The sequence below is a fragment of the Chelonus insularis genome, unplaced genomic scaffold (genome assembly GCF_013357705.1).
Source record: "Chelonus insularis isolate UGA/USDA-ARS -01 unplaced genomic scaffold, ASM1335770v1 contig_399_pilon, whole genome shotgun sequence".
Lineage (NCBI taxonomy): Eukaryota > Metazoa > Arthropoda > Insecta > Hymenoptera > Braconidae > Chelonus > Chelonus insularis.
In genome coordinates, this window is record NW_023276554.1 from 2,355,720 (window position 1) to 2,371,452 (window position 15,733).

The window sequence follows — 15,733 nt, forward strand, 5'->3', positions numbered from 1 at the left end:
ATCTTTTGTGGTCATTGGAACTTGATATGGAGGCTGCTTACGTTATTTTTATTTCTGTTCCATTTTTTTTTCCTCTTTTATTCTTCAAACAAACAAGAGAGTTATACACACGCCCTGAGCAAGCAAAGGGCAGATCTCATCACTATGTAGGTATATGTACAGAGAGGGTAGATGCGCTTGGTATGACGCTTTACGTCGTTCTTGCCAATGCATGACTGTTTAATTATGCGAATAATTAAGGGTGTGTCGTTTTTTCTCTTTTGCTTCTTGGTTTTTTGTGTCTTTCCACAGGTAGTCGTTGTTAACTGAAAATAATTGTGTTGATGGATGAAAAAATGAGTCTATAAAAAATCATTGTTCACATTCATCATCTCAACTTTCACTTCTATTGATATTATGAATATTAAATTCTCTTTAGAGACAGCTTGTAGACTTTAAGAATATTTGTTGGTTGTTTCTTAATTGTTTAGAAGAAAAATGGAGAATTGATTGAGTTGCGAATCAAAAAAATTCGATCTGCTGTCTCCAGAGATGAATGTTGCAAAAGAAATAGAAAAGGAACACTAAGAGGAAAAAATGTCAGTAAAACCACTACTGCTTGGCAAAAAGAGGATGAGAAGGGACGACTGACGAGATGGCGCAGGATAGACTGAATTCAATTACTCAGAGAACAATACCGCTTCACCGTCATTGTTTGCTCGACCGTGCAGTTGAGTTTTCCTGGTTCGGGACGCCCTTTCGCATGTTGAAACGTCACCCCCCCTTTTCCCCCACTATCTAGTCAACCACGATATTTTGTTTGCCATCGTAATACCAGCAACTCTATGTATCCTGGTCATGAATTCAATTCTTTTTATTTTCTACTTCAATAGTATTTTCAAACATGTCTATCCATCCTTTATCATATACATTTATAAATACGTATATATGTATATACGAATGATGACACAGCATCAATGGATCTTTAAAAATAATCTGAAAATACTAACGATCTAGCTTTGGATTCAAAACAAATACTAAATCCAAACATTGTGACTCTGTGTCAAATCGAACACAAAAAATCATTCAATTCACTGAAAGAAGAAAAAGCTCAAAGAGTCAAAACCTTTATTTTTTTTAGTTTGACATTGATATTGGTCACGTTTATCACATTAAATCTATCGTTATGCAAGAAATGGAACAAAGTTGAAATGATAAAAAGATGATTCAAAATAATTCAATTCAACTCTTTATTTGTTAAGTGTTTTTAAATGTATTTTTAACTTTTCATTAGAAAGTTATTTTAATAGGCTCAATTATTAAAATTTGTGAAGATAATACAATAAGGAAGATCTGGAATGAGTTTAAATAAATTTAGTTCAGCCATTTTTTTATAAAAAATAAATAGCAAAATAATTGAAAATTAACTTTACTTATTAAATGATAAGAATTGTTGCAAAATTTTTTCAATATTAATAAAACATTGGTGTTAATGATTTTTCTTAATCTAGAACAATTGTATATTGTTTATAAACATTTTGATTTATTATAAACGATTGAAACAATAATAATTCATAAGATTTTCATAAAATTGTAACAAAAAACGTGATTATAATCGATCAATAAGAATGGACATTTCGTGTAGCTGAACCTCATATTTATGGATCTTTTTAAAATTTTATTGCACATTAATATTTAAAATTTAAAATAAAAATAGGCACGTGGCTTCTTGAACGTGTTTTGAAGAAGCCAAAAAGTCTACGATTAATAATACTTTAACCCCTGTCAAGGGTTCTTCTGGTTGGAGTCCAAAAAATGAGATGAGAAAGGTATGGAACTCCAAGGGTTGACAAGGGACCGATATAATGATTATTTGAGTGCATTTAACAATGCATGTTGCCACGTGTCTCATGAATAAAATTTTATCCTCAGAAATGATCCGTTAAATAGGATCATCATGTTAATGACTTGTAAAAAATAAATTATACATTGATTTCGTGGCTTTGTTGAAAGTTGATTTATTCATCAACCACTGCTCTTTTTAATAAACTTCTTATATCGGTGATCTTCAGTTGGTAAATCTTCCGAGAATGTCATTCAGGTCGTAAAAATTTTATTCAAGTCAATATACCATATATAAAATAAAAGTTAAATCAATCAAAATATTTTATTTATGATATGTCCATATTTTTATCATTTTTATCAATACGTTACCTTCCAAGTTTTCAGTATAAATCTTTTATTTTGATCCCCATGTCTATAATATATTCATTTTCCTCTACAATTTGTATGAAATTTTATCATGATATATATTTTTTGAGTCTTCAGAATTATTATTGTGTTGATTTTTGACGTAAACATATTTAAATATGTATTTAAAGTAAAATTATAAATTATTTTGTTAATATCACTACTATATTTACTCTTCTGTGTAGTTAAACCACAATTCTCGTTTATACACTTTCTGAATATTCTCACCTCCCTTAAGTGCTGTGGAAACTTGTGCTCATATTCTCGCACGTACCATTCCACGCCTCCCTTGGGTCTACATTCGATAAGCCGACGTAATTTTACTATAGTACGACGAGATACCCCGAAAATTACCTTTACTCTGTGACAAAACCGATAGCTGGAAACACATTGGTGATAGTAGATCCTGTACACACACACAGACAAATAGAGTCATACACTAAGGCTTGTAGTGTTTCATACTAATCAAAAATTTGCTAACAATCATGGTAAAATTTTTTTCAAAACAACCTTACTATTTTTTATCTTTTTAAAAACAAAATTTTTTTAGAAATTAATTAATTTTATGATTGATTATTGTTATTTATAATTTGAAATATAATCACGAATTAATAGTTTTTTCAATTCAACCTAAATTTAAATAATGTAATATTGGAAATTTAATATGAATAAAAATCATTTCCGTGGTCGGTAATTGCTCATAAGATACAAACCAGATATTAATGCTCTTGAGTTTACCTTCAAGGTTATTTTGTAACGCGAAAAAAAATACTGCATTTCAAATTCTTTTTATTGATTAAATTTAAATTTTATTGCATACAGAAATTTTTTTCTTCAGTGTAATAATAATAATATTATTATTTTATATATCTAAATAGCACTGTCATGACTTACAGACAATTGTTATAAATTGATTTCAAATGGATTCATTACTTGTCACAATATCGGGCAGGTTTTCTTAAATATGGTAATATTCTCATCCTTCTAAATAGCTCAGGCTCTTTGACAAAATCTACTTTTCTTGAGACCCTAACAGCATAAGAATTCGCAGATGTCGAGAACCTTGTAACCCCGGGAATAGCAATGGAAGATATTTTATCCAGTCAACCGTAGCTTCAGCTTCGCTAAAATCCCTGTTTTGGATGCATCCTTTCCAACTCTACATCCTTTTTCCACTAGTCCGCTCACTCGAATTCATTCTCCCTACGTACCTTTTTTATCCTTTGGCTCTTTTTATCCTCCTCCATGCTCTCTCACCTATCCGTTTATATAACAGCAAGATTTCACAAGGGCAAAGAAGAGAAAGATGATTCTAAGCCAGAGACAGACTTTAGTTGCCTCACCAACGCATTTCGTCTCCCTTGTCTTCTTTTTCTCTACTTGGTTGGCTTGTACAGGATTACCAACTACCGCAATGCGCAGTCAACGCGGAAATATTACCACTCGTAAATCGAGTGGAACGAATTTTGAATCTCATAAAATACGTATTTCTTATTTGTCCATCATTTCAATAGTTATTTTCATTGATACAGTCAAGTTATTTTTTTTTTTTAAATTAATTTTATCATAACATTTAATTTTATAATAATTTTTCAATCACAATTAAACTCTATATTCTTCACAGTAAATTTTAAATTAAAAAGTGTTTTATTTCAATTTACTAGAAGTGTTTTAAAATGACGTGACTCATTTGATTAATACACTTTGTCATTAAAAATTGACTGCAATGTTAATTAAAGGGATGACGTCACATTAAAACACTTTAAGTAAATTGAAATGAAACACTACGATTTGCAGTGTTTTTATGATATGAACGACACATATTTGTTTAAATTAATAAATAATTATTGAGTAGTAGAATTATTAAATTTTAAAAATGCTTAAACATATTAACAGTTTCTTGCATCAATATTTGTCAATGTAATGCACTTTTTTTTATTAATAATATTTATTTAACTTAATATTTAAACGCAGCTAAATTCAACAATAGAAAGAAAAATGAAAGACAGAACGTATTATGAATATCTACAGATGACTCAGAGTTTTGAACGAGTTTATTTTTAACCAAATTCCAATTTTCAACTGCCAGAAAGTTTAATTACAGATAAAGTGACTGACGAGTGATATTTGTTAATTATTACTTGTTCGTTTCTGTCGTTTATTAAATAAGAATTGTTACTAAAATAAAATCTAAACCGATAAAAAAATTACTTGAATTTGCTGACTAAATGAAAAATGGTTGAAACTTCATTTTTGAATGTTGAGAAATAACACCGAGATAATTAATGAATTTTTTCAAGTCTCTAATCAGACAACGTTCTTAATGAACAGCTTAAGCAAATATTTGCAAGTTCTTTACTGAAAGGATAAATTGATTTATTAATTAAACTATGATAAAAAAAAAAATTGTTAAATTAAAATTATTAAATAATAAAACAAATGGGATATTTTTTTCTTTCGTAATACAATTTTAGTTGGAACAGGTTCAAATATTGATATAAAGTACTGCCAACTGGGAATTAGTTTATGTCCAGCCCTTTCTTTTGCACGCGCCGGAAGTCCAAGCGGTCGACAGCTCCCAAAGGGTCGTTCGATACAGCCGTCCGCATTTCTCAGAAGACCCGTAAATTTTTCATATATGTATGTATATTTCTTAGTATTCTGGCGTTCATTGCATAACATCCGGTATGCCTCATATCCTGTAAATCCAATCAAACACCCCTATTGTAGGGTTTCTAACATACATATATATTTGCACATGTATCTATTTAAGTACATTTCATTACAAATGGATAATTTTTAGTCATCATTTCTACTTTTTTATTATTCATTCCTTTAATAAACAGTTTCAATCATAAAAATAATATGGTAAAAATAAAATAAAATTTAAATTTAATAATTGTTAAAATATATTGTTTCAAAACAGTGAAATAATAAAACTCGAATCGATACTTTAAAGACAACGCAATTTATTCAAGTTATTGTAATGGGGTCGATTTTTGAAATTCGTCATATTATTATATTTTTACGTTTTGAGACATTTTAAAAATTTATTAGAAGGTTTAAGAATAAATTTACTATCTACTTACGTACAATTATACATACGGAAAATTGTACGTACGTAAAAATATTTATTTTCAAACCTCCTATTCAATTTTTATAAAATTGTAATAAAAAAAAGCGTGATTATAATAAGTCAATGAGAATAGAAAGTTCTTCGTGTGGGCACAAAGTGTACCCAAACCCCAATTGTCCTTTCTCATTTATTCTGTTCATAGCTGCAAAAAATTGCAACAAATCTGAAACTCAATAAAAAAAGAAAAAAAAAACAACATAACAATGCAAAAAAAAGAATATCTTAATTTAATGATGATTGTTACCAATGATAATAAAAATAATATTAATGTCATCATCTTTATAAAGAATGCAGTATGAATCACACGTCGATTGCTGATCGCAATTTCAAACGCAATGTCTCTCATTCCTTTCACCAGTGACGTCGAAATCCGATTCGAATTCACTGAGGGATAAGAATTGCTAAAGCAAGAGAAAAAGCTGAAGGAGACGAAAAACAGTAGAGAAGATAAAGAAGATAAAAAAGAAGGAAAAAGTCTAGCCTTTGGCCTCATCGTTCATTCATGGAGCATTTACTCTCTATTCTCGTAAAGCCCAAAGTCCTTTACTTTCCTGCTGTGTCTTCCGAGTCTATCGATTCTAGTTCTTGTATTCTTCTTTCTCTCTCTCGACCTTCTCCCCCACTCATTTTACCTCTCTCGTGCCTCTATCATTCCACGCCACTATTCCACGTTGAAAATTTCTCTATTATTATTACTTTAATTTCGGCTAATGATACCGAAAATAATTGTTATAATAAAACTCATCATTTTATATATATATCAATGTAATAACTCTAGATTGCATATCTATATATTATATAATATTCGATTGCTTCGTCAATCAATATTTTAAAAACTTTTAAGAAGATTATAAAACGCACATCGTAATGTGCGGGCCTTCGTTGATTCACGAAACCAGTTAAACGTGACAGTTCCGGGAGCAGCTTTTAAAGCTAATAAATTTTCAAACCCCCTCACCACAATTTACGGATTCTTTTTTCATCCTCGTTCGCTACGACCCATCTCATCGGGAAAAAAGATTGAAACTTAGTTGGAGCTAGTGAACGACGATGTAGCTAGATTTAATAATATACCATACCAATAATAAATCAAGTTTATATTTAGTAGCCTCTCGGATCTTGAAGATGAGTGCATGCTAATGGTTTTTTATATTAAATTGTATTTCGAGCATTGATATTAAATTTGTTAAATATACACAAGTTTAGGAAATTAAATAAAACAAAAGCAATATTCGGTTAATAAATGACTCAAGGAGTTATAGACATGATCACGTTCTGCTATGATACATCGTGTGTTGGAGTACTTTCTGATTAGTCTCCAACTGCTAACTAATGACCCTGATCTAATTTTATTTTTCGGATATGAATTTACTCTTCTGCGAGCACAAGAGTCCATTTGTAGATTAAAAGTATTTTTTATTAAATTCTGTAATTATAATTAATGTCTTATTTTTAACGAATTTGCGATTAATTATCATTTATTTTACATCAGTTAAATTAACTCGTGATTTTTTTATTTTTCTACTTGCCACATGATCCAAAACATAACTCTGCTAATGTATATATACATATAGACATAACAGGAGGTCAGAAAACTAGTGGACTCATAAAAAATGAAATAATAAAAAAAAAAAAAAACCTCGAAGGAAATTATACCGTTGGTGTACATTATGACTGGTGCACTTACGATTTATCACGCGATATGAGAACAAATTTCACTGGAAAGGTTATCAGACAATGGGGGAAATCACTTTTGCCTCGATTTTGTTATTTTATATTCAAAAAAAAGAAAAAAAAGATTAAAAATTGAAATCATGTGATTATTTATATTTTAATAATAAATATTGTAAAATAAATCGAAAGTTTTTTTGTTCATTTTGGGTATGCTTTAGGCCTCTTTAGAGCCTATTTAATTTTACTCAGGTAATTAATTCAAAAATTAAAGTAGTAAAATAAAAAATATAATTACTCAACATGTCAGTACTCCGTCATTCTTGCTGTAGCTGTTGTCAACATCATGCTTACATATTTTACTCCATCTAAAGTTTGTTGACGTATCGATTAACGTTTGACTATTTAATGTGTTACGTTCTATTCTTTTCTTGAAAGGACCATCGGCCCGACCGCGAACTGACGCTCTACACCCTTTGTTATATGATTATTGTTTTAATATACCCAAACGAACGCTACGATGGTAAACTCTCTGAACCCTTCGTCGTTTGCCCTAAAGCTATAGTCAGCTAGCTCATTCATTCACTCAAGTACACGTACTACTTTGGTCTTCTCAACTGTTTACTCTCTGCTTCTCGATTTATCTCACCCCTTTCCATCCTTCACTGCCTTGTAGTTAAGGGCTCGTCGACTTTATAAGGTATCCTATTAATTTCACCAATATAACTTTTTTTCTTTTTAATCCACATGAATTCATTAATCCTATTCCATAACTATACTATACTTCTTTCAATTCATAATGCATCTTTGAATATTGTATTTTATACACTTAAGCCACTCCACTATGTTGCCTTCTATTTCGAAATAAATGAGTAAAAATTACTTGAAAAAAATAACACTTAGGGTAGCAATTTAAATCTGGTCTTTTTCTGGAGTTCTGAACATGGTCCACTTAATAATTGAAACCCCTCGCCTGATATGGAGCTTATAGAGGAAAAAATTGAGGCTTAGAAGATACAATAATACCGTTTAGTAATTATTTATGTAGTTGGTAGTTCTACGGTAGTAGTGGAGTAATAGCAGTAGCAAGGTAGTAGTAGAGTAGTAATGAGTAAGGCAGTGCTGAGGTATTGATAGAGTAGTTTTGGATTGTTATTAAATACTGCACTAACATTACATGGTAATAAAGCTCGTGATTAGACCCATATGTAGCTATATTTCATTGCTATTCCAAACAGTTGGATTTATTATTATATATTATTTCGTAATTTGTTATGCTGTGGAAAGGATTCAGGATTTAAGTCAATTTTAACTCACACAAATTTATTGTCACACTAAATGTTTCAATATTTAGCATTCTTGTTACACATTTAAACGTATTGAGTATGATGTCATCCATTTTATCAACATTGTAGTTACTTTTAAATCGTTTCTAAGTGTGTAAAAAGTGTCTACAATTTTAATCAAATGAATGACGTCATATTTAATACGTTTAAATGTATAATAAGAATACACTTGAATGTGCAGTGTACGCTTGAGAAAAATAAGTAAGGATTCTGAGTCTTGGGACAAAAGCGTAAGAACACTAATGTCAGCGTAAATTTAATACATGAACGGTGTAAGGCAATTTCGGCGTAACAAATTCTACATATGATAATAAATTCAGCTGTTATATTTCTTCCAGTGATATATCAGTAACAGCATGATATCTAATTTCATCCTAATATGTAAGAGAATAAAAAAGCTTTGAAGCTTCATTTTTTCCTTTAATCTGTCTAAAGATAATTCCATTCATGCGCAAAATTGGCATCTAATAATCCTTGTTGAAATGTTATGAGAAAAGTATGCAACACCAAAAGTTCATTAACTCGCCTGTCATTTCTTGATGTAAAATAGTTGAAAACTGTTATTAGTTATAAATCATAAACGAGTTTATGGACATAAATAAGAAAAGGTTGTCAATGTAGCATAGGTTGCGTGTAGTCGTAATATAGTTACTTTTTGATGTGTTAAAGAAAGTATAACTTAATTTTAAACTGTTACAATTACGTTATCATGTACATAACATTACATCTTCTCTGCGACATATCATCCAGTATTACATTTTCCTGGTAGAAAACAGGATTGGTCCAACATAGATCCAAGGATGGCTAGACCATCTAAACGATGAGCCAGGAATAAATCAGGATTATTAATATTATAAAACTGGATAAATGTATCAAATATTTAAATATGACTTTTACGATGCTCGTGAATTTCACTGGGTGAAAAATCTAGAGAAGTAAAAATTTATAACATTTGTTGTCACAAAATTTTCGTCATATTGATTTCACGTTTCGATGGCGGCTCTACAAGCAAACCTCTTTAACCACGATCCCAGTAGACGTAAAGGGAATATGAGAGGAGTCGCGATGACGGGGAAGTAAAGAGAGCAAATACATACCATCATGCTAGAAATAACACGCGACTGGTACGGTACCAACAGCATTGGTACTAAATAAAAACTTTATATATGAATTGATTTCGTTCCAAATGTTAGCTGTGTGACTATTAGTTATTTCACTCCCACAAATTGCTTATATTATCATTCTTCAGTATCTTATATCATCCATTAATTATCATGCTATCCTAATAGCATTATATGCCGTGAAATTGACAGGTGAATTCAAAAATAATAAAAACTTTGATTTATTACATAATAGTGTGATAATGAAGGGATATTGGTATTAACATATTTAATATTAAAGCGAATGCATTGGGGAAATATTTAAATTTAAATAAAATCTCATTCACCATCTGAGGATTTCAAGATATTTTCAATCAAACGGTTGGAATGCCCTTAAGCCATGTCTATCAAATACCATGACTGCGAATAATCCTTAATAGTGATTCTCTAGTTTCTAAAAGAATCAGAGATTCTTAATGAACAAAAATGAGCCATTTACAAAGCATCAATGCTATTATAGTTGATGTAAAATGGTTAATCATGATCATGAGAATAATAAAATTGATTAATATCATTAACTTTCTCACGTATAAAATTTTTTTCATACTTCTGTGAGTATCAACAAAAAGTAGAGAGCTAGACCTTAGATTTCAAAAACTCTGCTGGTTAAATAGGTTGGTACTTGAAACTGTCATTACAAAGTTATCATCAAGCCAATATGGACGTGGAACATCTAGCTTTGGGGCTCAGCATGCATTAGCTCAATCCAAGTAATACAACGATTTCAATCCAAAGCTCTTAGCTTCGTTACAAACGAAAATATTCAGGACCTTGGAATGAGCACTGTCAAAGAAGAAATAGCACTATTCAGCATGAGCTACCTCCTGAACAGGATGGTCTCAATGATCCTGGATAGGAGTGATGAAACCACATGAACTCACAGAGAGGTTCAAGTCACTAGATCTACCATTGATAGGGTAAAGTCATACCACATCTCAAGTCGTACTCCAGTAATATCTGATTTTATATTTTTTAAAAAGTGATATCGAGTAGTCTTAAATATGACTATTTAATCGTTCGAGTTAGAAACAATGGAAAAGGTGGTCTGCTGGCTGATAGTAGAATAAATAAAAATAAGTTTTTGTTACATTATTCTACATATTTATTATTATCTAAATATGACATAGGTAATAGAAGGTATGAGTTAGGAAACCAGGTGTCTTAGTTGCACCGGAGATACTTTTTCTAAAAAAGTTTCAAAACTTATTTTGATAAAAGTTTCTATATCTTTCCAAATGTTGATTGATAGCTTAATGGATAAATATTCATTATCACCAAGAAAAAAGTTTTATTTCAATTACTCTAGAAAATACAGCTCAGTATTTTAAAATATTATCCAACTTGATATGCATAAATAAATCATCTTCATTACTTATTTTTGAATCTAAATAGACTGTAATTACAATTAGTTAATAAAAACAATAGGAGATTTTAGTAGGAAATTGACTTATCGATATAATGACAATTAGTGAGTATCATTAAAAATCTCTAATCATAATGAATGAGTCACATGTATGAAAAAAAAGAAAAATACTTAGTGCCACCCTTCTCTCAATCAATCGATTTCCCGACCTCGATTGCAATCGTAAAGAAGCACAACCACGTTTCACACGCCGACATTTTCAAATCCAATCTTCTACCTACTTTATATTCTTAGTAGTCGATCAGCCATCCGCTTGCCTTGTCGATTCGGCATTCATTTAATTCGTTCATCTTATTTCTTATTTTCTAACACACTTTGCACATTCACTCTTTTTTTGCTTTTCATCAAGTCAACATTAAAAATCGTTACTGTCAATTTGTGAAAACAAGTTTAATTCCATCGTATGTACTAAATAAAAAGAAATTAATTTATTACTTTCAGTATCTCGATATCACATCCATTGTCATCTAACTTGATTCAATTAGTTCATTATTGATATTACATTTATCACTATTTTACTGTCAGTATGTTTCAATATGGAAAATAGTTTGCTTTTTTTGTTATACAATATATTCGTACTCTAAATTAAAAATCAATGCAAGGATTATTGTTTACATGTTAATTATTTAAAAAGTTTAGCTTTTTTTAACTACTGTTAATTTTTGTTTTATTCGTAATTAAATTAACAAAAGCTACGAAATTGATAGCAAGATTAATTGGTATATACAAGCGATGTTTTCTGCAGGGTAAAGAGTCGTATGATTTAAATGCTTAATAGTTGATCTTGAACAGAGTGAGAAGTAAATACAAGTTGATGCGTCGGTGTGTGGTACGGCGTGTGTCCGATGTTATCTGTGGTTGCCATGGGGATGCTATTGATTGGCCAACGCGCCGACAGACGTCACGGGAGTCGTGGCGCCACTATGACTACTGCCATCTCCAACAGCACCCTTATACACCACCGTCTAGCCTCACTCTTGACTACTTTTCCTTCGTCCAATAAACCGTTTTAACCCTTATTTGTCGTTTCTTGTTTTTTTTCTTTACTGCTATTATAGTCGCTTACGTGTGTAATGTTTCATCTTCATACAAATATAATCCTCTTTAATCTTCAAAATTATGTATGTGTAATTTTATGGCTGACAAATGATGATCTACATATCTTGGAAATCTATTTTTATATAACCCTAAAGTATATTTTGCACGCACAAAATGCGGGTCGATAATTGGATGATAATATGAATTTTCTAACCAATAAGGGCAAAGTCACTCACTTTTCGATATATTTCGATTATCGGCTAACTTCATGTCTCCATGTTAACTCATAAATAAAATTACTATTCGGTTGGAAAAAAATATCAATTGCAAATCCAGAGAAATTTTAATTTTTAGTTATAACACGCTTAAAGTGTTTAATAATGTAACACCCGAGTGTTTATAATGTAAAAAACACCATAAACGAACTAAAGCATTTTAGTAAACGGAAAGAAGCGTTTAAACTTTGTCTACAAAATTACTATAGTATAATTTTTTTGTGGCATTTAAAATTGTAAACATTTTAAGTGTTTGGTTTTTAAAGATTTGGATTTGTAATAATTTGATTTAATTTTTGACTTTTTATAGAATCGTTAGATTTGAGTTATAAATAAATTTATTTATTTATTCATTGACATACGAGATACTCATTTTTCATGATCATTGATGGAAAGTAGAAAATCTCATAGAAATCCTTTCAGCTTGTCAGATTCCTAGTAGTATAGTAATAATGTTTTTTCTTTCATTACCCTTATGTCACATTTGTTTTATTCTATTTTTCTTTATCTACTTACTGCAAATATCATTGTCGTTTCTATTATTTTCTTTTTCTATTTTTTGACTTTCCAATCATAACGTTGTTATTCTTCAACATCTATAGCATGGTATTCTATCTATCTAGTAAATTTTATAACATGAAAATAGAGTAAGGTGGAACAAGATATATATACACAAAATCTATTGTTAAAATTAATATAAAAATTCAATTCATTATCTAAAAATATACTTTCTCATCTCTCCTATGAAATTTTATTTAAAATACGTGGAATGATGATTCGCTTTCAGTACATTGTAATTATTGTATAAATTAAGACAAAGTTTTCTCTTGCATCTGTTTGTCTGGTTATATATAATCTGCATTTACACTAATTTTGAGAACCACTGGACAGATTTAAATGCAGAATTTCCTAAAAACAATTTATTTATTTGAAATATTTCTTTTAAAATTATAAAATGATTCATCGCTGGTAAATTTATTCAAAAAAAAAATCAATATAAAGCAAATGATGCAATAAAATATACAAAACAGCAAAGATAAGGAGAGACATAGTGAGTAAGAGGAAATAGTTGGCGTTAGTTAGGGATGTGTGGCTCCCTAGTTACGAAAATCGATGTTTCTAGCCAATAACCATACGTTGTAATGTTATCACTCCCTTGGGATATATTGGTACCTCGTACTAACTTTGAGCTCTCTTATATTACTCTTCTCTTACATTTTCATATTAGTTTGCTCATTTTTATCAAGAAAAAAACTTCTAGCTTTACTTTAGAAATAAATGAAGTGGAAAAAAAATAGTTTTCGTTATTGCAAAATTGTTTGAAATCCTTTAAAAAAAGAAAGAAAAAGATATCCTTGACATAGAAGTAAAAAAATTAGCTAAGAGGTAATAAGAGTAATCTCCTCCCTCCAATAAAAAAGTTATCTGTGGTCCAAGTTTGAGAAAAGTAACTTATTTAAGATGCAGATAAATCTAAGATTTGCAAATAATTTTCAAGTATTGAAGCTTCTCCTCAGATACTGCTAGACTATAAAAATAAAAATAATCAATCTGTGATTATTAACTAATCTGTGCAAGCCACATTTTAGCCTCTAAAGATACAACCAACTTTCAGAGTTTTATAAAACTATAATTAGTTTTTATTAATTAATTATCAAGAAACTAGATCTAACAATTTTTTCTCAAAACAACAAAATTAGATCAATTGAAAGTCATTATCACTCTTTTTAGGAATTACCTTGATCCTGAGTTAGATAATTTTTATAACATTTCCAACTTGTTTTCAGATGATCTAAGCTAAAGTATTTATATCCAGCAGTTACAAATTGGAGATTGACCTATTTATATCGTCGGGTTGGATTTGGAACAAAGCTCCAGCATGCACTTACTCCTTTTGTTTTCCCTTCAGGGCTTATTTTTTTAAGGGTTCGTAGAGCCAAGCCTCTACCAAAGGGAGTCAGCAACAAAGCCCTAGTTCAGATAAATGCTGTGCTACAGAAAATTATTCGCAAATCCTTGATTCTACTACGTTTTAAAGCCACAAATTTTCATCTATCTTTTGCCTCGAATAACTTTTTCATCTAGTATATATATATACATTATTACTCTTCTTCTTATTTTATTTCATATTTTCCATTTCCTCAAATAATTTTTTAACCTCAATAATTTTGGTAAATAAAAAAAAATAATCATTCAAGATATTTAATTAATTCTTTTTTAATCCATTAATACACCAGGCAACATTTCACTAGGTGAAAGTTTTGCATAAACTGCAAAATTCAGTTAGGTTACCATTTTTTTTTAGTTTTTGGATTCTGCACGAAAAATGGCTCGACCAAAATTTTCTGAAAGCCTAATCAGTCTTAAGTAGCATTATTATGCATCGAATGCAATTGGTCCCACGTCAATATCATATCTTATTCTCAAGATAATTGAGACGAAATATAATTCCTAACGCACGTAAAAATATACGTACGTACACATATGCATACACACACAGAGACTTCTATTGGAAAGCTGTTGTATTCGACTCTAGAGGCCTTGAAATGTGAAGATGTGTCGAAATTCGGGATTCGCAAAATTGAACGGACTACAATAACTTCCTTCTAGGAAGTTACTAATAATTGTAATGAATTTCAGCTGGACTAAATTGATTGCTTTGAAAAAAAAAGTAATTTTTCGTATGACTGTTAGTTGTGCATTCTGCTTGCAACCTGTTGCTCTCCATCTCTCTTTGACTCTCCTTTTCTTAACAGGTACTCTTATTTGTTCTCATTTAAAACTTTTACTCAATTTTTATCCTTTGAGTTTTTTTAATCAATTATTTTCAAATATTCTTCTACGCATGAACAATTAGAAACTTTCAATATGAACAACACTCAAATAATTCTTACTTCTAGCATTGTATAATATTTTTAGGCTAATTTTTAAACAATACTAGAAAGACAATATTACAACTATCTACGAAAATCATCTTTTCGAAACAACTATTTTAGATACTGTCACTCAACTATCTAGATAATTTCCTACAACAATCTAATGAGATAATTAATCTAAGGGATACAGTTTTATTCCTAAAACTATAATCTTTTTCAATGTAATGTAATATAATAATATTTTTATTCATTAAAAAAAATAATATAATTATTTCTTTTTGCCAGTGTTTCGATACCAAAATACTTTCATTAATTGAAAATGAAATAAAATATTGACTACACTTTTAAATGTAACATTTATACATATTCTTTGACATTTCTAAGTACAAATCCTTTTGAGTTTTGCCATGCATTTACTAAACCCACGTAACGATAGTTTTCTTTTTCTGTTTCTATTCTACCTGACACCTCTTTCGTTCTACTTTCTTAGCATAAAGGGACTGAGTCACTCACATCTAGTGGTGAGTCTCAGCAATATACGTGACTCCATTTTGCTGTTGTTATAGGTGGTGGATCTTT

At 30.0% G+C, this 15,733-nt stretch overlaps 1 protein-coding gene across 13 annotated transcripts in view; it reads left to right on the forward strand.

Moving 5' to 3' along the window:
* Window positions 1-15,733, forward strand: part of LOC118068102 (homeotic protein spalt-major-like) — a 75,167-nt gene that overhangs the window by 39,447 nt on the left and 19,987 nt on the right. The gene's annotated exons all lie outside the window — the stretch shown is intronic.